Raw genomic sequence first — 25,189 nt, 5'->3', positions numbered from 1 at the left:
GATTCTTAATATTAAGCTATACTCCTTTACTGCAATGTCTCTGAGAGCTAGACATAGCATACCACCGGCAGTGAGCATCGAATGAGACTCATTTGAGTGACAGTGCTTGTTGGTTGCTCATGTGGTAATGGGATTTCCAGGGAGTGGTTGTGCATGTGTGCGTGTCTGAGTGTGTTTGGATTGTTCTGCAAACCCCAGTCCTCCCTAGAGGTGATGCGTCTCCAGGATGGAACTAGACTGGAATCGTTTTTAAAAGGAGAAGAGACAGGGCTCTTGGGGACCCATGCACTGGGCAGTGCATTAGTAGGCTGGACAGAAGCAACAATGGATAGATTCCTCAATGCCATTAGGCTCCTGTACCATCCTGCTAGTGAGAAAAACATTGTGAAGATAAGGAGTCTCTTAGAATCCAGATTTACAGAAATCCTGCAAAGAAGTAGATGGGCAGCGCACTTAGGGCCAGATGTAGGAAACGATTTGCGACTAGTAAACGGCAAAAAATGCCGTTTGCGAGTCGCAAATCGCAGTTTCCTATGCAGAAATGCATTTTGCGAGTCGGGACCGACTCGCAAAATGCATTTCCGAATCGCAAATAGGAAGGAGTGTTCCCTTCCTATTTGCGATTCGCAGTGGTATGCAATACCATTTGCGACCGCATATGCGGTCGCAAATGGCGTCGCAGTTTCCATCCACTTGAAGTGGATGGTAACCCACTCGCAAATTGGAAGGGGTCCCCATGGGACCCCTTCCACTTTGTGAATGGACCACAAATTATTTTTTCAGGGCAGGTAGTGGTCCAAGGGACCACTACCTGCCCTGAAAAAATACCGAAACTAAAGGTTTCATTTTTTTTTTTAAGTGCAGCTCGTTTTCCTTTAAGGAAAACGGGCTACACTTAAAAAAAAAAAAAATGCTTTATTTAAAAGCAGTCACGAATATGGAGGTCTGCTGACTACAGCAGGCCTCCATGTTTGCGAGTGCCCATAGTCGCTATGGCGTTGCAATTTGCGACCCACCTCATTAATATTAATCAGGTGGGTCTTTGCGACCCCATAGCGACTCGCAGACGGTGTCTGAGACACTGTTCTACATTTGCGAGTCGCAAATCGCAGTTTCCTATGCAGAAATGCATTTTGCGAGTCGGGACCGACTCGCAAAATGCATTTCCGAATCGCAAATAGGAAGGGGTGTTCCCTTCCTATTTGCGATTCGCAGTGGTATGCAATACCATTTGCGACCGCATATGCGGTCGCAAATGGTGTCGCAGTTTCCATCCACTTGAAGTGGATGGTAACCCACTCGCAAATTGGAAGGGGTCCCCATGGGACCCCTTCCACTTTGTGAATGGACCACAAATTATTTTTTCAGGGCAGGTAGTGGTCCAAGGGACCACTACCTGCCCTGAAAAAATACCGAAACTAAAGGTTTCATTTTTTTTTTTAAGTGCAGCTCGTTTTCCTTTAAGGAAAACGGGCTACACTTAAAAAAAAAAAAAATGCTTTATTTAAAAGCAGTCACGAACATGGAGGTCTGCTGACTACATCAGGCCTCCATGTTTGCGAGTCGCTATGGGCCGCAATTTGCGACCCACCTCATTAATATTAATCAGGTGGATCTTTGCGACCCCATAGCGACTCGCAGATGGTGTCTGAGACACTGTTCTGCATTGCAAATTGCGACTTGCAATTTGCGAGTCGGAAGGACTCGCAAATTGCAAGTCGCAATTTTCAATTTTGCTACATCTGGCCCCTTATGTCTACTGATATAGTGGGTGAGATTGGACACCAGCAGCATCACCTCAGATGGATGCCCAGAGGGCGGACCTTCTGTTGAGCCAACACACTGCCATGTTATAAGCCACAGTCTCCCAGAAAGAGATGTAAAACAGGCCATAATCTTTGGTGGGATACAGGAAGGACAGGCAGTCAAACTACCTTATACCTTCTCATATGTTTTACTGCTCAGATATTTAGGATGAGTTAAGGAGACTAGGCCTGAGCATCTTTTTTATGTTACCATGATCTCTGACAGACCCTGATTATTAGCTTTTCTGTATCACACTTGAGTTTCTGTTTTCCTTCTGCTTACACCTCCTCAGATCAAACAGAAAAAGTCTTATGAGAACTCTGAAACTGGATATGTGTCGCATGTGCTGTGCTGCAATGTTCATGCGCCACTTACAGTAACTAGATTTGCATACCTTTTTAGGGTTGAGCCCGCAAGTGCATGCGCTAGTGCATGCGTCTAACTTGTGAGACTGTTGTGTGCAGTAAAGGACTTGGAGCCCACTTGTCACTCACTGTTTGTTGGCTTGCGTGGCACTATTCTTTAGAGCCTTGTAATTCATCCACTTCAGGCCTGGCATCATTTCCGTTCCTCTCTGTGGTGCAGGGACCAAGCACAGATTGATTTAACTTAATCAGTGCCCGTCCCCTGCTCCCAACATGATCGAGGTACTATTTTGCTCTTTTTAACTTCTAGAGCCCTGCAAACAAAAGGCTTGTGACTGGCCAAAACGTGACCAGCAGGATTAACAAAATTGCAACCTTTTCTTTTTAATGGCACTTTATTTTATTTTGCCAAGTCCTCCTTTCTCACAGTCCACTCATGTTTTGTTTGGTTTTTGCTTGTGGGCACTGTTCTCAAAAGATTATCTTGTTCCAAGTATTGCAGTACAATGTTGTTTCTTTATTGTATATAATTCATAAAATGATGCTTTGATATATAAGCGTGTAATACACTCTAATCCACCCCACTCCAATCCGCCTCACTACAAACCACCCCAATCCACTGCACTTTACCCCACACTTTTCAACACCACTCACATCCAGTCCAACCTACCCCACCCCAGTCTTCCCAACTCACTCCAATCTAATATGCCTCACTCCAATTCGGCCCACTCTAATCCAAAACAATCTGCACCACTCCAAAACAAACTGCCCGAATCCAGTTCAAAACAATCTGTCCTGCTCCAATCCAAAACAATATGCCCTACTCTAATCTACCCACTCCAGTCTGCCCCACTCCAATACAGTCTGCCCCACTGCAATCTGCTGTACTCAGTCCAAAACAATCTGTCTCATTCTAATCTGTCCTACTACAATCCAAAACAATGTGCCCGCTCCAATCCAAAACAATATGTCCCACCCCAATCTGCCCCACATTAATCCAAAACAATCTACCCCATCTCAATCTGCCCTACTCCTATCTGCCCCACTAGTATCCAAAACAATCTGTCCCACTCAAATCTGCCCCACTTCAATCCAAAACAGTGTGTCTCACTCCAATCCATTCCACTCTAGTCTGCCCCACACCGGTCCAAAACAATACTCCCCACTTCAATCCAATCCACCTCACTACAATCCAATTTGCCCAACTCCATCGCACTTCACCTCACTCCAGTCCACCACACTCCCATCCAATCTACCCCACATCAACCCAATCCACCCCAATTCAGTCCACCATAATACAATCTGCCCCACTCCCATCTGCCTTACTCCAGTTTGCCCCACTCAAATCCAAAACAATGTGCCCCACTCCAGTCTGCCCACTTCAATCCAAAGCAATCTGTCCCACTCCAGTCTGCCCCATTCCAATCCAAAACAATGTGCCCCACTCCAGTCTGCCCACTTCAATCCAGTGCAATCTGTCCCACTCCAGTCTGCCCCATTCCAATCCAAAACCATTTGCCCCACTCCAATCTGCTGCAATCCAAAGCAATATGCCCCACTCCAATCCAAAACAATCAGTCCCTCTCCAAACTGCCCCATGCCAATCGAAAACAATCTGTCCCACTTCAATCCAAAACAACCTGCCCCACTCCAATCCATTTCAGTCTTCCCCACTTTAATTAAAAACAACATACCCCACTCAGACCGCACCACTCCACCCTTTCCCACTCCAGTCCCAAACAACCCACTCCTACCTAAAACAATCTGCCCACTCCAATCCAATCCACCTCACCTCACCTCATCCCTATCCAGTCCACCTACCCAAACCCAATTTACCCCACTCTTACCCACCACAATCCACCACACTATAATCTAGTCCATCCCACACCAATCCAGTCCACCCTTCTCCAGTCCAATCCACCCCAATCCAGCCCAGTCCAATCTACCCCAGTTCAATTCAGTGCATCTCATCCCAGTCCAATCCACCAATCCCCCATGACAATCCAATCCACCCTAATCCACTCCAGTCCAATCCACCCCACTCCAGTCCAATCCACCCCACTACAGTCCATTCCACCCCTCTCCAATCATCCCACCCCAATCCAACCCACCCTACTCTAATCCAAGACACCCTACTCCTGCCCAACCCACTCCAATCCAACCCACCCCACTCCAGTCCATCCCATTCTACTCCAATCAAACCCACCCTACTCCAGTCCAATCCACTCACACCACCCCAGTCACCCACTACAATACAATCCACAGAACTCCACCCTACTCCAGTCCAATACACCCCTCTTCAAATCACCTCAATGTACTACCCCATGTTAACCCCGTCCACCCCGCTTCAATCAATCCACCCCACACCAATCAAAGTCACCCTACACCAACACAATCCAATCCACCCCACTCCATTCCAATGCAATCCAATCTACTCCAATCCAGTCTACCCCACTCCAGTCCAAACCAGTCCAATCCACTCCACTCCAATCCACCTCATCCCACTCCAATCCACCCCACCCCTATCCAATCCACCACATCCAATCCACCACACTCAATCTAATCCACCCCTCCCTAATCCACTCCAGTCAATCCATTTCACCTCCCTCAATCCAATCCATCTCATTCCACTCCATTCCACACAATGCCATTCAGATTCACCCCAATCTGTTTTAGCAATTCCATTCCACCCCACTCCAATACACCTCACACCAGTCCACTCCACCCCACCTCAATGCAGTCCACCCAATTCCCAGTCCACCTCCTCCAGTTTACCCCACCCCACTTCATTTCAGTCCAATCTACCCCACTCCAATTCACCCCACTTCATCCCACAGTACTCTAATCTAGCACACCCCATCTCAGTTCAGTCCACCCCACTCCACTCCAATCCACTGCACTTCAGTCCATCCCACTCCAGTCCAACCCACCCCAATACAATTCACCCCACCCCAGTTCAGTCCACCCCACTCCAATCCAATCCAATCCATCCCCACCACAATCTAATCCTCCCCACATCCATGCATTCCACCCCACTCCAGTCCCACCAATCCATTTCAACACACCCACAACACTGCTCTCCTCGAGGCTCCAGTCAACTCCCTTAATCAATCCTGGTGCTGCTCCAGGATTGGATAGAGCGGGCTTTACTAAGCACGCCTAAAGCACTGGAGGGCTGTTCTTTTGCTAACACAGCTGGTTTAGAGAGGTTTAAAATGCACATGTCTGGCTGGCCATCGCATGACGCCAGCCAGAGAGACATTCACATTTTAAACTTAAAATGCCCTACCCTTCACTACTCTCTGCTGCTGCCATTCTGCAGTGGCCCCACCCCCATCCTGATGCTCGGCTAGTAACAAACTTTATTACCATTTTATTTGTCATCTCTGGTGCAATTTAGTTAGTGGAGCAACGCCCCTTCAATTTAACAGAGGAGCCGCCCATGAATGTTTGTTCAACTTCAGTGTATGACTTGGTGGAATCCATGTTTGCTTGTATTCACTCCAAAGATGCTCTTCCAACATCATTAAGGCCCTGATTTAAATCTCGATGGATGGAGTACCCTGCCACAAATGTGACGGATATCCTGTCCACTGTATGAGATCTCCATAGGATATAATAAGATCGTAATAGGGTGGACGGGATATCCGTCAGGTTTGTTACAGAGTATTCTATCCTCTGAGATCTAAATCAGGCCCTTACTTTTAAGTTCCCAATTCCCAAAATGCCACTGAGACTGCTGTACATACACTAGCAATTTCCTCTTTGTGTTTGCCAGACTCTTCTCTGCTGATTACCAATGCCCTAATAATTTGGGATTCAGATGCTGGAGGCAGAGAATCACACATCCCTTGCCTACCTTCCCGACTTAGTAAATCAAGTTCTGTGAAAATATTTCTGTTTGATGGACAGATGATTTAGGGAATCGTAAAGGCATCACCAATTATTATTTCCTCGTTTTGGATGTTTTTTTCTCGTCTGGAGGGGATGTTGAAGTAAGCACGAGTAAGTCCATGTAGAGAGAAAGGTAGCAATGTCTTATGTACTGTTTGGGCAATGATCATTGTTTTTGTCTGTACTGGCGTAGTGTAGGCCTGAAGATGTTTTTCCGCATTTTATTTGACTGTTGTCCAAGTTTACTACTTTGTGCTTGGGCAGTTTTTTTCTCTTTCAGGCCTGTTGTCTACAGGCTACAGATGTTTTTCTCAATTTTTATTGATTTTTCTCAGAGCCACTTTTCACAAAAACCTTGCTGTGCACGTGCATAGTGTTTTATGGGAGAACAGTTGATACCCTTTTGGTGGCCAGAGGTATGTCTGCTAATACAGTGATTTTAAAGAATTTTTGCTACTATTGCGATATTCTGGTAGTCTGTCGGACATATATATTGGGTCCGATTAATAGAAAAGAGACTTAAAAGTACATCCGTTGTGACAGCTGCAGGTTTCAAGCCGAACTACTGGGAATGTTATCAACTGCAGGCTTGTATTCCTTCTTCGCAGAAATCTACATAGCTTAGATTTCAGCACATGGAGAATCAAACCCTTTGTGAAAAATAGAATTTCTTTCTTTTATCCCAGGAGGAAAAAATATTCTCCATGTAGAACGTCTACCTAGTACACTGCATCAAAGTTTGAGGGTGACTTGTTCCCCTCCAAGCCTCAAAGGACAATTACTCGATATTTTAGCTGTAATAACTTTCAAGTCTTTCTAGTATGGGAAGGGATCTAACTGGACTTTGTGGAAATTCACAAACTGACATGACAAACCACGCCTTTTAATGCACATTAACAATCCCTTGAGTGGGATTTACTAATGCTCGGATTATGACTGGTAATCTTCATTACTCCGATACTTCCCTCCTCATTCCATTACTAACGTTATGGATTGGATGTGCCCATTCACTCCTCAAGTCACCTTTAGAAAGCTACTTCTTCCCTTTCCATGAAAGAGAAGAAGGGCAAGGAGCTTATAGCCCCTCCCATCCCTAAGAATGTCTTGTGTATCACCAAGCACTACATCACCTGCTGATGAAAGAATAGGGATGGAGGGAGGGGCATACGGAATGGGACAAACATAAACTACCCTCACCCCAGGGACAGGAACAGACCCAACCGAGATTACCCAATCAGGAGGAGGAATTAGTAGCCACTGGGAGTAGCAACCCAAAGAACAACTCGGGACCCAGAGCCCTACGCAACCTGTAATGGGAAATGAAAGCGGAGGGAGAGGACCATGTGGCAGCCTCGCAAACGTCCCGGAGTGGAACACCATGCCATTCGGATCACGAGGCAGCCATACCCCTTGTGGAATGGGCCGCAAAACTACCCAGAACCACATTGCCCAGGGCATGGGAAGTGGAAAAAAAAATCACAGACAGAAGGAAACAAAACTGAGGGAGAGGGTGTCTCGCTCTTCTGGACAGGACCAAATCCTCCTGAGGTCAAACAGGGAGAAGAATCTCCCGCTCATGAAGAAAGGAAGGAGACGCCTTCAGGAGGAACTGAGGATCCAAGCAAAGGACGGCCTGATTATCAAAAACATGCAGGTAAGGATGACAGCAAACCAGATCATTAAACTTTTCCAAACGCCTGGCAGTGGAGATAGCCACCAAAACAAACACACCAAGGCCAGGAATCTAAGGGACACTGACTCCAGGGTCTTACACAGAGGGGACGGCCACAAGAAGCACAAGGTGAAGCTCCCAAGGGGAAAGGACACCTAAGTGGAGGAAGAAGAAGGCGGAAACCCACAAACAACTGAGCAGCCAGATACGCAGCAGAGGATAAATCATCCCAGGGAGCCCAAAAAAATTCCCAATAGAGAACCACTGAAGCTCCAGAGCAGTAATGGAAAAGCCCATAACAAAACCCTCCTGAAGAAACCAAAGAACAGAAGGCAAGGGCAGAACCAGGAGACAAAGACCTCCCCCGGCACCAAGCAGCAAAGGAGCTCCATTGATCCGCAGATGCCTAAACAGTGGAGACCCGTTTAGAAGACAGGAGGACAGGACACCTGTAGAGAAAGAACCGAAAGACAAGACCTATCCCCACAACCACCAAATCGAGCGATGCAACCGGGCCAGAGACCTCAGAGGAAGTAGAGGGACGGAAAGAGGGGACAGTTCCAGAGGAAGAAACCACTCCGGCTCCACAGCCAGGAGTCAGAGAAGAGGGAACCAAGGCCCCTGAGGCCAGAAAGGAAGGACCACCACTGCCTCTACCTCCTCCACCTCTTGCAGCGGATGAGTCAGGAACCGCTGGATCGGGGAAATCAGAGGGAGACACGGAGGTCAAGGACCGGACATGGCATCAGACCCCAGAGCGCCCAGGGTGAGGAACCAGGAGACGAAGAGGGGAACTAGGTATCCAGGGGAGTAGGGGGAGATCACCATTGAAACACCCCAGAGATCGCAAAGCTGTGCGAACACCAAAGGAGCCAGCACGACGTCCAAGGTTGCTACCTGAAAGAAAAACAAAGAGGCAACAAAGTAGTAGAACATAAACCAACAACAGGGACAAGCAACAAACAGGTAAGGAAAAAACAGGGTTGACCCACATAAAAAACCCACCTTACTATTAGACCCTGAAGGGGTAGCCACACCCTCGCAGAGGCCTCCTATACCATTAGCAGATGCGGAAGAGACAGAAGCCGCCGGGCACACCCGGATGCAGGATGGGACACCGCCTCCAGAGCCGTTTTGAAGAAGGCACCAACACACTTCAGATGCAGAATAGGAGCTAGGTGAGACTTGGAGGGAGGAAACAGTAACCGGAGGCCAGCAACAGAGACACCGTGGAGGCCATGTTTGCCAGAGAAAGCTCTAGAGAGCGGCACGCAGCAGAATAACGTAGAGATACGGATGGATCAAGATACCCCTGGAATGAAGAAGTCACATCGTTGGGGCCAGGACCTCTGTGAAAAGACTGGGGGAGGACTGCAGGCCAAACGGAAAAACCCTGAACTGCCACTGTAGGGAACCCACGGCAAACCCCCAGAAACTCCTGGGAAGCAGGAGTCACTGGAACGTGGAGCCAGACATACCGAAGAGCGAATTAGGGCAGGAAATCCACCGGAGAGACAGGCAAAATCACTGGATGCAATGTGATCATCGGAAATTGAAGGGTCAGGGCATACCGGGTCAGGAATCGTAGGTCGACGATCAGCCAAAAATCCCCAGTGACCTTCCTGAACCAAGAATGCATGTGAATAGGAACCACAACCCCACACCAAAGGAGAAACAGCAAGAAGGGCCTGTTGCAGGACATGGGAGGCGACACCAGCCCCCAGCGTCAACCTCCACACAAGATCCCCAGGTCAGGCAGACCGAAGGAAGTGAGGTTCTGAAACCCCAGAGAAAGACCATAAAAACACCCTGGGATGCCACCTGAAGAACCCAAATGACAGGGAATGAAACTTCCCAAACATAAAAAAACAGCCAAGGCGCCCACCTACTGGACAAAGCTGCAGTGTTGGACAAGTCAGGAAGGATGTCTAGGACGTCTCAGAACACCACACTGATGGGATGTACCCCCGATTGAAGTCCTGTATGATGAAACCTGGAGCAAGTGGCCAGGGAATAGGCCAACATGCCCTAAACTGAACCATATGCCACCTTCCGCCATCCCAGGACTTAGGCTTCTGACGGAAGGCATGAACACATGTCAGACTTGTGAAAGAATTCCAGAGGATCACCACCAGTGCATCCCCAATGTCTAGAAAACCACAAATGGCAAGCATGAGGAAACAACCTTCAAACCCCAAAGATGAGGTGGCGTTGTGCCAAAACAGAACTGGCTTTGACCATAGCTAAATCTCAATGGGAGCAAAGTCATCATCAAAAAGAAACCAGCGGGTACCTCCATACAGGACAGAAAATCATAAATATCAACACCATCTCAAATGGTAGTAGAGAGGGACGGAAAGCCTTGACCAAAGATGGAGAAGAACAAACTCCAAAAACGTAGAATGCAAGGAGAGAGAAAAACCAGCGTGAGAGCCCTTCGGAGCAGCCTGCACCTGTTAGCAATAAGGACAGAGATCCTCACATGATCCCGTCATTCACGCCACAACAAGGAGTTAACAGCAGGGATAACTGGAATGGTGGGAACGGAAGCATGCTAGAAGTGATAGAACCATCCCACTAGTGCAAAAATGCAGCAAATCCATAGGCAGTGGCAGATTGGTAGTCAAGTCCTGAAGAATATCTGTCCTTTCAGCCAATGCAAAAGTCAGGAACCCAAGATTGTCCTCAACATAATCACAAGACTGCAGGAGGACACAGAGGAAGGAGAAGAAACCAAGGTCTGTATATGCTCATCCGAAACAGCGGGGAGACGATGTCGAACCCCACCAACACTCACTGTGGTAGAGGGTACAACATTCCAGGAGCAAGGGCGCACCCACCAAAACCACCCCCAAATATAAAGAAGGGGAATGGCCGTGGACATGCCTGGAGTAGAACGCTGAGATTTCAGTGAGACCTCAACCATTAGGACACAGTGACTTCTGGGAAGACCACAGGGTAGGAAAGAGGCAGGAAACCTGTAACCTGATACCAGACAAGGAGTCACAGGGAGCATAGAGAGCAAACTTCCAGGTAAGAGGGCAAGAAGTAAAAACAGCACCAGCGCACTCACCAACAATGCAGGGAAACACATGGACCAGGGCAGAAACAGGCGGCCAGACAGCAACACCAACCCCACCAGAGAAGAAAAAGGAAACCACTGGAGGCCACTCCCAACTCCGTCGACCAAACTGAAAATGTTTCCTAATGGCACCCTGTGAGAGGTGGCAGAGAACAGCAGCATGAGTAAGGACCTGAGGGCCAGACTCTGCAGGAACTACCCAGCGAATCCAGTACCAAAGCCTGCCACACAGCAGTCTAACAAGCGCAAGCCACAGGGCTAAAAAAGTGAAAGGCCCCAGGGGGAGCAACAATGGCACCACATCAGCGAAACATTCTTAGGGAAGCATAGAGAGGTGCGCCAATGCAGCCACACAGAAGAGCATGCCCCCCCCCTTGAGCCCAGCACTGGGAGCGGCAGCCACCAGGCCAAGCGGTACTCCACCTGCGAAGGGCAACAAGGAACCATGACCAGGCCCATTGGGGAGGATATCGCCCCAGGGCACAGTGCACCTGGATGCCCCCACACATTATAGTGAAAAATGGAAAAGCTTCAAGGGGAGCAACAACAGAGCCAGAGCAGCCAAAACAACCCCAGCGAAGCATATAGAGACTCTGCCAAGAAGCCACCCAGATGAGCAGGGGCACTCCACTGAGTCCAGTACAGGGAGAGGCACTCACTGCACCAATCCGTAATCCCCCAGCCAAGGGCTACAAGGAACTGTGACCAGGCCCAGAGGGGAGGAAACCGCCGAAAGGCACAGCCCCCCCAGACCCTCCCCTCTCTGCATAGAGTTAAAAAAGAAACACAGTGCCCAAAAAAACTGCGGCGCCCACGTAGCCGCAATGGCATCAAGATAGGAAAGTAAAAGGCAGAAAAAAAAACACATACCTTAACGCCATCTGCTCGGAAGGGCATCCAAGCAGCCCCTTCAGCCCATTGGTGACGAGTGGGCAGAAAAAAGAACAGGAAGTTCTAATGGTGGGCTAAAAGCTCCTTGTCCTTCTTCCCAAGAAGCAGCTTTCTAAAAGTGACATGAGGAGTGAATGGGCACATCCACTCCATATTGTTAGGAATGGGACGAGGAAGGATGATGAAGAGGTATTTTGGGATTCTCCACAGTCCTGGTGGAGAAATCTGCAGTACTGAATCCATTATGCCAGGAATCATTTGGTGATTTACTAGCAGGCTTAAATGATGTATTTATGTCCATAAGCATATGTTAATGGCTGAAATAGGATGGATGAATAGGGTCTATTCTTTTTCCTTTTAATTTGATTTTGCCATTCTCCCTGTTGCTGTTCTGGAAGATTATTGGCCGTTGTAGGAGCTCACAAATACAGTTTTCTATTTTAATAGATTTTTGTCAGTGGCCTTGACCTGTGTGATTATGGATATTTATGAGGCCAACAGATGTTGGGGTCGATTTGTCAAAGCATTTTTTAAATAAGCCACACACCACTCGGTGCCACTGACTGGTACAGCAACACACTCTTTTTAAAACCAACAAATATAATTCAGGCAATAGCACTAACTCCAATTATGAAAAAACAGTATCATTTATAAAAAACATATTTTTAAATATATAACTAGTCTAAATATTTAATAACTATGTATACTTTATTAATACAGTTGTTAAAGAAGAAAAACAAAAACTTTAATTTCAGTTAAAAGTTATAGAGAACACTTATTGTATCAGGACTTCAGTTACATTCGAAAAACCTACCACTGCAAGTGTGATAAGGGGTGAACATGCAAGACTCTGCCACACCCATCATCAGGTGAAACCCACTAGAGCATCAACCACTCACACACAAGCTTCCCACATTTGAAAGCAAGAGAGAGATTGCTCCAGTGTCTGACACTATTGCTGATTTCTTGGGTCCAATGTACCTTTTTCTAAGATCCAAGGGGTGAAGAGAAACACATTAAACCATTCAACCTAAAGTTACAGTCTAACCCCTTTAGTCTCATATTGAAACTTGGAGGCAACCTGAAAGGTCAAAAAAGTGTATTACAAATTCAAAGCCAAAACATATGTAAATGAGTCTCAAAAACATGATATACAAATATGGTATTACCAAAGGTGAGTAAAATCGTCGAACAAAATTGAAACACACCAGCACTAAACAGACCAAGACTTCAGTAGCAACAATACAGAAAATGAGGAATAACACTCAGTACCCCGAATTCAAGCTTTGATTCTCCTGCCTAACCATTTAACCTATATTACGCTAACTCTCCAAAAAGCTATAGGAAACCCTCAACTGATTTAACTTAAAATTTTATAAATGAAACAAAGTGTCAGCACCACAGAAACCTCGGTAGAAGTTCCTGCAAGAGCCATGTGTGTAGCATAAAGCCACATCACCCTAATAAAAGAAAACAGAGGACTGTACCTCTCTAATTTTCTTAAGGTCCGAATTAATCAAAGAGCAAGAAAGGTCTGAATCTCTAACTAGCTAAACCACTCTTATCTCCTCAAACCTCAGTAGTTGACATCACCACCAGTAACTTTCCATAGTCTGTGCACAGTTGTGAATGGTATCTTTTAATTAGGCTTTCATTTGTTGGTTCAGCCATCAGGTTGAGCTTGGGTCTTTCTCGTCTTCAGGAATCTGGAGGGGAGTTCTCCACAGCTCCTCGTTAACGCTCCTGCCCTTGGCAACCTGTCTTGTCATACCCCTCTTACCTATAACTAACAATAAGCTTTTCATTAAAATAAGACTTGTTGATGCACCTGCTAGCAAAGAAATACACAGGGAGGGCAAAACTTTCATGTTGAAGATTAAACACAAGAAAAGCATCTTCAGGCCTCATTTCCAACTTAATTTAGCGTAACTCAAAATGCACATTCAAATATCTGATTATACATGCATTTTACTTAATATGAATGAGGGATAGCTATGAAAATGTTGATTAACTAGAAATCATAATATTCATATATGAAATAATATTGCATACATGTGATTTGCATATGATCATTCTACATCTCTATTTATAAATAGGCCTGGGCGGAGTTCATGGAGTTTTGCTATGCCGAACTCCGAAGTGCTGAAAAAACTCTGCCACGCTACATGGAGTTCTGCGAGCCGCGGAGTTTAGGTAAATTGTGCTGATTTTCAGTGCCAGGAGTTTCTCTCATGCTGTAAAATGGGCGCGGAAGCCATCACGTGGAGCTCCAGAAGGCGCTAACTTCTTTATGCCGCTCGAGTAGATTTTCTACTCGAGCAACAGCTTCCTCAACATGAGAGTCAGCTTTCTCATCGCAAGCGGTCTGGGTCTACCAGAACCACCCGCGTTTGGAAATCTTGCTCACGCTACCAACGTAGCGATTACTCTTGCTCTCCAACTTAACATTGGCGAGAGAGAGAAAACAGTTTGCTCTGCGTCACTTCACTGAGTTTTTCAGAACTCCGTGCGAAGCATGGAGTGGGGAAAACTCCACGAACTCCACCTACTTATATAGGCACCTCAGTTCACGACTTTCATTAATAATTTTCAACACATATTATAAATGCTATCGAGTGCAGTTTATTTCTCCTTCGGGCATGCATAATGGCTCAGTCAAGTTATACTCTCTTAAGATCAATAAAATATTGACAAGGTTGGTAAATATACTTGTTGCCTTGCCTTTCGTTTTCAGAAATTATTATTTGAGAAGAACAGAGGGGGAGGTCTTATAGGCAAAAGTTCAACATCTTTAGCATGTCCAGGACAGAAGTAATTTCTAACTACAGCTTCACCGCATATGTTTTATATGAGAAGGTTGCAGGCTCGGGGTATGCACCAGATGTCCGAATAAGGGCTGCACTCCATCATTTGTGTACACTGGATGTTTCCAGTGGGTAAGGGAGAGCCTGTGTTCTTCTTACAGGCAACACAATCACACTACTTGTGACTGATACTTAGACACAGTCAGTGCAAAAGTCAATAAGTGATAAGAACGTGTCATGCCATTCACCCCTTCCTAAAGGTATTAGAGACCATTGATTGCACACATATTGCATTTCACCACCCAAAACAGGGAATACTATTTCTTGAACAGACACCAGTGCATTCCATCAGCGTTCATGATGTTGGAGAAGCCAAAGGCTGCTTCACTGATGTGTATGTTGCATTTCATGGGTTCTCACACAACAGCCTCATCTTCCGCCAGTCAATAAATATATGTGTTGCCTTGCCTTTCATTGTCAGAAATAATTATTGGAGGAGAAGAGAGGGGGAGGTCTTATAGGCAAAGGATCAACATCTTTGGCATGTCCAGGCCAGAAGTCATTTCTAACTACAGCTTCACCGCATATGTGTTATATGAGAAGGTTGCAGGCTAGGGGTATGCACCAGATGTCCGAATAAGGGCTGCACTCCATCGTTTTTGTGTATACTGTATGTTTCCAATGGGTATAGGAGAGCCTGTGGGCTTCTCACATGCAATCTAATCACACTACTTGTGACTGATACTTAGACACAGTCAGTGCAAAAGTCAATAAGTGATAAGGACGTGACATACCATTGCCCACTTCCTCTGCTATTAGACACCATTGATTGCACACATATTGCATTTTGGGTTTGGAAGTGGTTGTGTGAGTGTGTGAATGGGTGTGTGAGTGGGTGTGTGACTGGCTGTATGAGTGGTTGAGTGGGTAAGTGGTGTGCAAGTGAGCGAGTAGGTGTGTGGGTCTGTGAGTGGATGTAGGTGTTTTGTTAATTTCGGCCTGGATCCACAGATCCACTGCCGAGCACACAGAGGTCGTGCTGAGCACTGTGGATCCTCACTCGCTCAAAAAAAAAAATTCAGATAATTTCTTGCCAATGAGAGGTCCTCACAGACCCCAATAAGTCACATGGGGTCAGGGTGCCTCTACACCTGACACCTTCTGTCACTTTTATATTTTCTTTTCCCCCCGTGGGAACAGAGTCCCACTACCGAAAATGGCAGCTGCAACTTTCCTCTCAGGTTGCGGTCAGCCAATCACAGCATTATTATTGAAGTGTGGATCCACAGATCTACTGCGGTGGATCCACATCTCTAAATATACATAAATCTTTTTACTTTAGTAACTTTAAAACCTTAATAACTCCAAAACTAATTAACATAATTACACCAAATTACAAAAAACACCCTTTCCGGCCCAAGATCTAGCTTTCTGCCAAATCTGGTGTAATTCCTTTCAGCAATTTGCTTGTAGTCATATCTAAAATCCCAATGGGAAACTGTACAGGGAAAATGCATTTTGGGACCCCCCCTTTTTCTTGGCCCCCTCTTTCTGGATCACACAGAACCTGACCAGACAGCAGCTAATGTGACTGCCAAACTAGTTTTGAAAATGTTGTGACAATTCTTCAATTGGCGCCAAAGTCATTAGCAAAGCAAAAAACACACTTACCAAAGCCACCAGTAGGTATATATATATATATATATATATATATATATATATATATATATATATATGGGTATCTACTGCCAGTGACGAAGTAGTTAGTTATAGTTGGGACCAAAAAGCATTTTTTGACTTACCTATATCTTTGGGGCCGTTTGGCAAATCACAAAAATTTCCCCAAAAAGTGTGCCGGTGATTCTTGTCACACATGGAAAATCTGGGGGTGATCCACCAAGCCAGGGCTGAGAAAAAGGGGGGTCAAACATGTGCATTACCCATTGTCAACACCAGGGCAGTGCGTGCTCTATTGGCGACTAGAATGCAAAAACCCAGCACTCTCAAAACATCGTAATTTATGCATTGTGCTGATATGCTGTTGTTTAACCTTTTGCATTGCAGAGTTTAATCCTGAAGACTTATTTTTAATGTGTTTACAAATACTGTTCATTTTCAATGTACTGCTGCAGCCTTTCAGAGTGTGTTAGGGTGTGGTCCCTTTCCAGGCCCTTCCAGAGACTTTCCCTGCAGCATGCCTGGGTGTGGTTGTGGGCTGGGCCAAGACTCTATAAAAGGGAGCCAGCCCAGCTCCAAGTGCTCACTATTCAGAGGTCCCGGTGCAGAGCAGCAGCTACTTCCTGAGCTCCTGTCCCGGTGGCCTATTTGATCTTCCAGACCTATGCCCTTCATTCTTCATTGGTGAGCCTTGTTCTGGGCGGTAAGACAGTGGTTGGGCGGGCCTCCCGACGCCATTATTGAGAACTTTCATATTCTTGGCCTAATTCTTTAATGATTAACAGATTACTTTGCGTGCTACCATTTCTTGACATTTGTATGGTGGCTTACGAATCGGCAAGACGTGCGATTCGTTTCATGCTGATTTAATTTTGTTATTCATTGCGCGCTACCATTTCTTAACATTTATATGGTGGCTTACGAATCGGCAAGACGTGCGATTCGTTTCATGATGATTTGACTTTGTTATTCATTGCACGCTACCATTTCTTGACATTTGCATGGTGGCTTAAGAATCGGCAAGACGCGCAATTCGTTTCATGGTGCTTTAACCTTGTTGTTCATTGCGCGCTACCATTTCTTGACATTTACATGGTGACTTATGAATCGGCAAGACGCGCGATTCGTTTCATGATGATTTAACTTTGTTGTTCATAGCGCGCTACCATTTCTTGACATTTACATGGTGGCTTAAGAATCGGCAAAAGACGCGCGATTCATTTCATGGTGCTTTAATCTTGTTATTCATTGCGCGCTGTTATTCCTTGGCATTTACATCGTGGCTTACGTATCGGCAAGACGCGCAATTCGCTTAATGGTGATTTAACCTTTATATTCATTGCGTGCTACCATTTCTTGACATTTTACATGGTGGCACTCGAATCAGCAAGACGCACGATTCTCTCCTCAAGCTTAATTAATGTTGTTCATTGTATGCCACTATTCTAAGACATTTATTAGGTAATATTCGAGTTGACAAGTTGTGCGATTTGTTTCCTGAATCCATATTGTGTTATTCATGGTGCACAATCCTTTTATGGTGTTTACTATAGATATGAAAATCTGCAATGTGCGCAATTCGTGTTGAAACATTTCAAGAGAACACAGAAGGCCAGAGTTTCTAGATGCAATATTGCATGGTCCTAGTATGCATTCTCAAAAAAGGATTCATATGACTGGTTTAGAACTTATTCAGAATGTTTTCCTGATTCTCATGTAAAGGAAAGTACTTGAATTTGAAAGTTTCATTTAATCCATCTTGATTCCCTTACAGGTATCAGGCCATCTTGAAACTTTGTCATTTTAAGCCTAATTCTTAGGTTGTTCATGTTTTCAGAATGACTAGGCTTAGAGTCATAGTCTAGTATTGATTTCATGAGATGTAATTTTCATATTGTGTGTTTTAACCTTTTTCTTACTACAGGTCTCCTTCCCAGCTGTTCCCTTCCTAATCCCCTCTTCCCCTCTTGAAGTCTCTTAGCCTCTGTGATTTATCTATCAGAGTCTTGGAGCTGTTCAGTGGTGGACGTGTTGGGAACGTGCGCAGACCCCGAGGATCTGGTGACTCTGACAGAATGGTGAGCCCACAAATTATTTTCCTCCTGGTTTGTGGATGTTCTCAGCATGGCCACGCTGGACGAGTTAGTCAAGGATATCACCCAGCTCCAGGCAGAGGTGGTATCATCCAAAGAATTGACAACTAGCCTAGCTGAGAGAGTGAGTCAGTTACAGGATAAGGTAGAGAAGAAGGAACAAAGTCCCACAGGTGTGTCTTGGCCAGGTACTTCTTCTCAGACTTCTGGAAGTAATCCGACAAGCATTTCCCTCAATGTCCCTTCCGCAATTCCTTTAGCTCCCCCAGAATGTTTCTCAGGTGACCCTTTGAAAGCGCAATCTTTCCTGGTTCAAGTGAAACTACACTTCACCTGTAGACCATATACTTTCCCAGATGCCCAGTCCATACTAGCTTTCTTGTTATCATATCTGTCTGGAGATGCAGCTACCTGGGCAATTCCTCTTGTGCGTAAAGATAGTCCCTTGCTGTACAACTGGAGAAATTTTGTTCGTGAGTTTGAGAGAGTTTTTGATCGTAGAACTGTAACACAGTCAGCAGTTCGTGAATTATTAGATTTACGCCAAGGGAATCAGAACCTAGTGTCGTATTTAGCCAACTTTAACCGGCTGGTTGCCGAGACATCCTGGCCTGAAGAAAAACAAGCGGTCTTGTTTTACAAGGGACTCAAAGAGGAACTAAAAGATATCTTAGCGCAAATCGACCCACAACCTACAGACTGTCAAGAATTAATAAACCTTGTCCTGAGGCTTGATCATCGTTTAACAGAACGTAAGGGAATGCGCAAAAAGTCTGAAAAATATTCATGGCGTGTTCATGATAACAGAGACTCAAAAACTCCGAAAGAAAGAACGCCGTAACCGATGGAAATTGGAACCATCAGAAGACCTTTGACCAAAGATGAAAAGGACCTACGCAGAAAAAATTGACAATGTCTTTATTGTGGGCGGAAGGGTCATTTTGCCAAAGATTGTCCAATCAAACCAAAGAGCAAGCAAGGTCCAGTTCAGAAGGTCGCAGCCAATGCACTAGTCGAGTTGGAAAACTAAAACGGGAAACATCCTTTTTTACGACTTTCTTTTTACGAAAGTCGTGGTTAACGAAAGCGCAACAACGCTTTTTTTATCCACAACTCTGTTATTTTGTGCCTTAACTACGTATGTTCTGAACAACGAACATGTGTGGTTAAGGTACAAAAAAGGGAGTTGGCGAAGGAGGACGACGCAGGTGAGAAGGGGTCGACTAAGGTAAGTGGTGGGTTTAGGTTTTGGGGAGGGGGTGTGGGGGTGAGGGGTTTTAGGTTTTGGGGTGGGGCGTTTTTGGTTTTGGGGAGGGGTGGGGGGTTAGGGGGTTTTAGGTTTTGGGGTGGGGTTGGGGGGGTGGGGCGTTTTTGTTTTTGGGGAGGCGGTGGGGGGGTCAGGGGGTTTTAGGTTTTGGGGTGGGGTTGGGGGGATGGGGCATTTTTGGTTTTGGGGAGGGGTTGGGTCAGGGGGTTTTAGGTTTTGGGGTGGGGTGTTTTTGGTTTGGGGAGGGGGTGGGGGGTCAGGGGGTTTTAGGTTTTGGGGTGGGGTTGGGGGGTGGGGCGTTTTTGGTTTTGGGGAGGGGGTGGGGGGTCGGGGTTTTAGGTTTTGGGGTGGGGTGGGGGGGTGGGGCGTTTTTGGTTTTGGAGAGGGGGTGGGGGGTCAGGGAGTTTTAGGTTTTGGGGTGGGGTTGGGGGGGTGGGGTGAGGGATGTAGGGTGAATGGTGCCTATTACTAATGCTTTTATCAGGAATGCCTTTACAACAAAATATCGTTGTTAAGGCATTCGTGGTAAAATCATTAGTAGTAAGAACGAGGTCGGTGTTCCGACCTCGTTGTTAAGGCAGTAGTTGTTTTTAAAGTCGGTGTTCCATCGTACAATCAACTAAAACACCCCAGATGCAGAGAAGGGTTGCTCTTGGGTGTCACCGTGGACCCTTCACAATGTAGACATCTTAAACTGGAAATAAGAGTTCAGGTGAAGAAAAAGATCTATTTCAAAAAATCTCTAGTCGATTCTGGGGCTACTGGGAACTTTGTTGACGCCCAATTGGTTCGTGCATGGGGGATCCCATGTATTGAAAAAAAGACCCCAGAAATCATCCAGGCAGTCAATGGAAAACTCTTGACTGGAGGTCCAGTAACTCTTCAGACTATTCCCTTGTCGATGATTTGTGAAGATAAGAATCAAAGAAAGAAACATAAAGAGAAAATCATCCTTGACGTGATCCATGCTCCCCAATATGGGATTATCCTTGGATTGCCATGGTTAACTCATCACAATCCAGAGATCAATTGGGCAGAACGAAAAATCATGTTCTCATCTGCGCTATGTACAGAACAATGGGGGTCATTCCGACCCCGGCGGGCGGCGGGAAAGACCCAGCAACGATGAAGCCGGCTCCGAATGGAGCCGGCGGAGTTGCTGGGGTGCGACGGGTGCAGTGGCACCCGTCGCTATTTTCAGTGTCTGCCAAGCAGACACTGAAAATCTTGCTGGGGCCCTGTTAGGGGGCCCCTGCACTGCCCATGCCAGTGGCATGGGCAGTGCAGGGGCCCCCAGGGGCCCCACGACACCCGTTCCCGCCAGCACACCGCCAGGAACAGGCTGGCGGGAAAGGGGTCGGAATCCCCATGGCGGCGCTGCAAGCAGCGCCGCGATGGAGGATTCCTTTGGCCAGGGGAAAACCGGCGGGAAACCGCCGGTTTCCCTTTTCTGACCGCAGCTTTACTGCCGCGGTCAGAATTGGCCAGGAAGCACCGCCAGCCTGTTGGCGCTGCTTCCGCGGTCGTTGGCCCTTGCGGTCAATGACCGCCAGGGTCAGAATGACCCCCAATGTCTCCAAAAGATTCAAGTACCAAAAGTCTGCAACTCTTACATAGCTACTGCCGTGGAGAAAGAAATTCAGATGCCCAAACAGTATTCATCTTACAAAGATGTATTTGATGAGAAAGGAGCAGAGACCCTACCTCCTCATAGATCTTATGACTGTCAAATTGATCAAGCCCCAGGTGCGATACTTCCCAACTGTCGTGTGTATGCCCTGTCAGAACATGAAAATCAACATTTACGAAAATACCTGGATCCATTTTTGGAGAATGGTTTAATTCTCCCCTCTAAGTCTCCTGCAGCTTCGCCTTTGTTTTTTGTTCCAAAAGGTAATGGAGAACTTCAAACTTGTATCGACTATAGGGGATTGAGCAAAGTCACCATCAAGAATAAATATCCTTTACCCCTAATTCCGGTCTTATTGAAACAGGTAAAGAGAGCAAAAATCTACACAAAGCTTGACCTTCGAGGTGCTTATCATTTGGTCAGAATGAGAAAGGGTGACGAATGGAAAACAGCTTTCAAGACAAGATATGGCCTTTTTGAATACACCGTCATGCCTTTTGGTCTGTGTAATGCTCCAACAGCATTTCAATTTTTCTTGAATGACGTTCTTAGAGAGTACCTCGACATATTTGCCATAGTCTACATCGATGACATTTTGATCTACTCAGACAATGAAAATTAACATGTCCAACATGTCAAGAAAATTCTTGCAGCCCTTCGAAAACACCATTTATATTGCAAACTAACCAAGTGTGAGTTTCATGTTACCACAGTTAAGTTTTTAGGGGTTATTCTTACCCCTCAAGGTATGGTAATGGCAGAAAAGAAAGTAAAAGCCGTATCTGATTGGCACACCCCAAAGACTGTTCGTGATGTACAATGTTTCCTGGGGTTTGCAAATTTTTACCGGAGGTTCATAAATCATTTCTCCCAGACAGTGGCTCCAATCACTAAGCTATTAAGAAAGAAAGAATAGTTTGTATGGTCCCCAGAAGCTGACCAAGCCTTCTCTACTTTGAAGGAAGCTTTCTCCACTGCCCCAGTCTTGACTCATCCTGATGCGAATCGACCTTTCGTAGTGGAAGCTGATGCTTCAGATGTAGCAATAGGAGCCGTCTTATCGCAGCGAAATAAAGACACTGGTCAACTCCATCCTGTAGCTTATATGTCTCAGAAGTTGAACGAAGCCGAACAGAACTATGTCATTGCTGAAAAAGAGCTTCTGGTGATTCGTGAAGCCTTTAAAGAATGAAGACATCATTTGTTGGGTGCCAAATACACTGTCACAGTATACACTGATCATCGTAATCTTCAATTCATGAGTTCCGCCAGACTTTTGACTCCTCGGCAATTAAGCTGGATGCTGTTTTTTGCCGAATTTGATTTTGTAGTAACCTTCCGGCCTGGTAAAGATAATCGCAAAGCTGACGCCTTGTCCCGCCAAGAGTCTACCACGTTTCCTGCATTTCAAGCCTCCAGAGCTATCATTGCTCCTGACAAGGTTCTGTGTATCATAAAAACTGAAGATTTCTTTGAAGAAATTCGCAACTCTTTCACTGTTGAGAAATGGCAAACATGGGCCCAAGCAGACCCCAAAAGGTCAATCAAGCAAGGACTACCCTTTCACGACACTGGTTTGTTTGTACCCACTACCAAACTTTGCAAGATAGTGTTTCATTGGTTGCATGTTATACCTACGGCAAGTCACCCCGCTAAAAAGGCACTTCATTCTTGGACATCTATGCTCTGGTTAGCTGAGTTAGCCTACAATAACTCATTCCACACTTCTATTGGCGTTACACCCTTTTTTGGTTTATTTGGCTATCATCCTGACACCTTGCCCATCACAATTCCTCAAGAAAGTTCTCTTACTCCAGCTGTGTCAGAAACCATTCAGCATTTGCATCAAACCCAGAAACTGATTCCACAGCATTTAGAAAAAGCCAAACAAAAATACAAAATGCATTATGACAAGAAACATCGCGAGGGACCGCAATATCAACCAGGTGACAAAGTGTGGCTTTCCACAAAACATATAGATTTCAAGAAGAAGCACATGTTTAACCCGAAATTCATAGGTCCTTACACTGTCCTCCAGCAAATCAGTCCAATGACCTCTAAACTACAATTACCCAGATCTTTACTGATTCATCCAGTGTTCCACACTTCCCTCTTGAAGAAGGCAGTCCAAAAGGTCCATCCTCATCCAGCTCCTGTTCTAGTACAAGGGTAAGAAGAATACGAAGTTAAGAAAGTGTTGGATTCTAAACTGAGAGGGCGTAATCTATGGTACTTAAACTCATGGAAAGGTTATGGTCCTGAAAGTAACTCATGGGTTTCCGCATCTGATGTTCATGCTCCAGTACTTGTGAGACGATTTCATCGTCTTAATCCAGGCAAATCAAGCCCTAGAGCGCGTCTGGGAGAGGGGGGTACTGTCAACACCAGGGCAGTGCGCGCTCTATTGGCGACTAGAATGCAAAAACCCAGCACTCTCAAAACAACGTAATTTATGCATTGTGCTGATATGTTGTTGTTTAACCTTTTGCATTGCAGAGTTTAATCCTGAAGACTTATTTTTAATGTGTTTACCAATACTGTTCATTTGCAATGTGTTGCTGCAGGCTTTCAGAGTGTGTTAGGGTGTGGTCCCTTTCCAGGGCCTTCCAGAGACTTTCCCTGCAACATGCCTGGGTGTGGTTGTGGGCTGGGCTAAGACTCTATAAAAGGGAGCCAGCCCAGCTCCAAGTGCTCACTATTCAGAGGTCCCGGTGCAGAGCAGCAGCTACTACCTGAGCTCTTGTCCCAGTGGCCTATTTGATCTTCCAGGCCTCTGCCCTTCATTCTTCATTGGTGATCCTTGTTCTGGGTGGTAAGACGGTGGTTCGGTGGGCCTCCCGACGCCGTTATCGAGAACTTTCACATTCTTGGCCTAATTCTTTAATGATTAACAGATTACTTTGCGCGCTACCATTTCTTGACATTTGTATGGTGGCTTACGAATCGGCAAGACGCGCGATTCGTTTCATGCTGATTTAATTTTGTTATTCATTGCGCGCTACCATTTCTTGACATTTATATGGTGGCTTATGAATCAGCAAGACGCGTGATTCGTTTCATGATGATTTGACTTTGTTATTCATTGTGCGCCACCATTTCTTGACATTTGCATGTTGGCTTAAGAATCGGCAAGACGCGCGATTCATTTCATGGTGCTTTAACCTTGTTGTTCATTGCACGCTACCATTTCTTGACATTTACATGGTGACTTACGAATCGGCAAGACGCGCGATTCGTTTCATGATGATTTAACTTTGTTGTTCATTGCGTGCTACCATTTCTTGACATTTACATGGTGGCTTAAGAATCGGCAAAAGACGCGCGATTCGTTTCATGGTGCTTTAATCTTGTTATTCATTGCGCGCTGTTATTTCTTGGCATTTACATCGTGGCTTACGAATCAGCAAGACGCGCGATTCGTTTAATGGTGATTTAACCTTGATATTCATTGCGTGCTACCATTTCTTGACATTTTACATGGTGGCACTCGAATCTGCAAGACGCACGATTCTCTCCTCGAGCTTAATTAATGTTGTTCATTGTATGCCACTATTCTAAGACATTTATTAGGTAATATTCAAGTTGACAAGTTGTGTGATTTGTTTCCTGAATCCAAATTGTGTTATTCATGGTGCACAATCTTTTTATGGAGTTTACTATATATATGAAAATCTGCAATGTGCGCAATTCGTGTTGAAACATTTCAAGAGAACACAGGAGGCCAGAGTTTCTAGATGCAATATTGCATGGTCCTAGTATGCATTCTCAAAAAAGGATTCATATGACTGGTTTAGAACTTATTCAGAATGTTTTCCTGATTCTCATGTAAAGGAAAGTACTTGAATTTGAAAGTTTCATTTAATCCATCATGATTCCTTACAGGTATCCGGCCATCTTGAAACGTAGTCATTTTAAGCCTAATTCTTAGGTTGTTCATGTTTTCAGAATGACTAGGCTTAGAGTCATAGTCTAGTATTGATTTCATGAGATGTAATTTTCATATTGTGT

The sequence above is a fragment of the Pleurodeles waltl genome, chromosome 11 (assembly GCF_031143425.1).
Source record: "Pleurodeles waltl isolate 20211129_DDA chromosome 11, aPleWal1.hap1.20221129, whole genome shotgun sequence".
In the NCBI taxonomy this organism is placed as follows: Eukaryota; Metazoa; Chordata; class Amphibia; order Caudata; family Salamandridae; genus Pleurodeles; species Pleurodeles waltl.
This window is presented reverse-complemented; position numbering follows the sequence as displayed.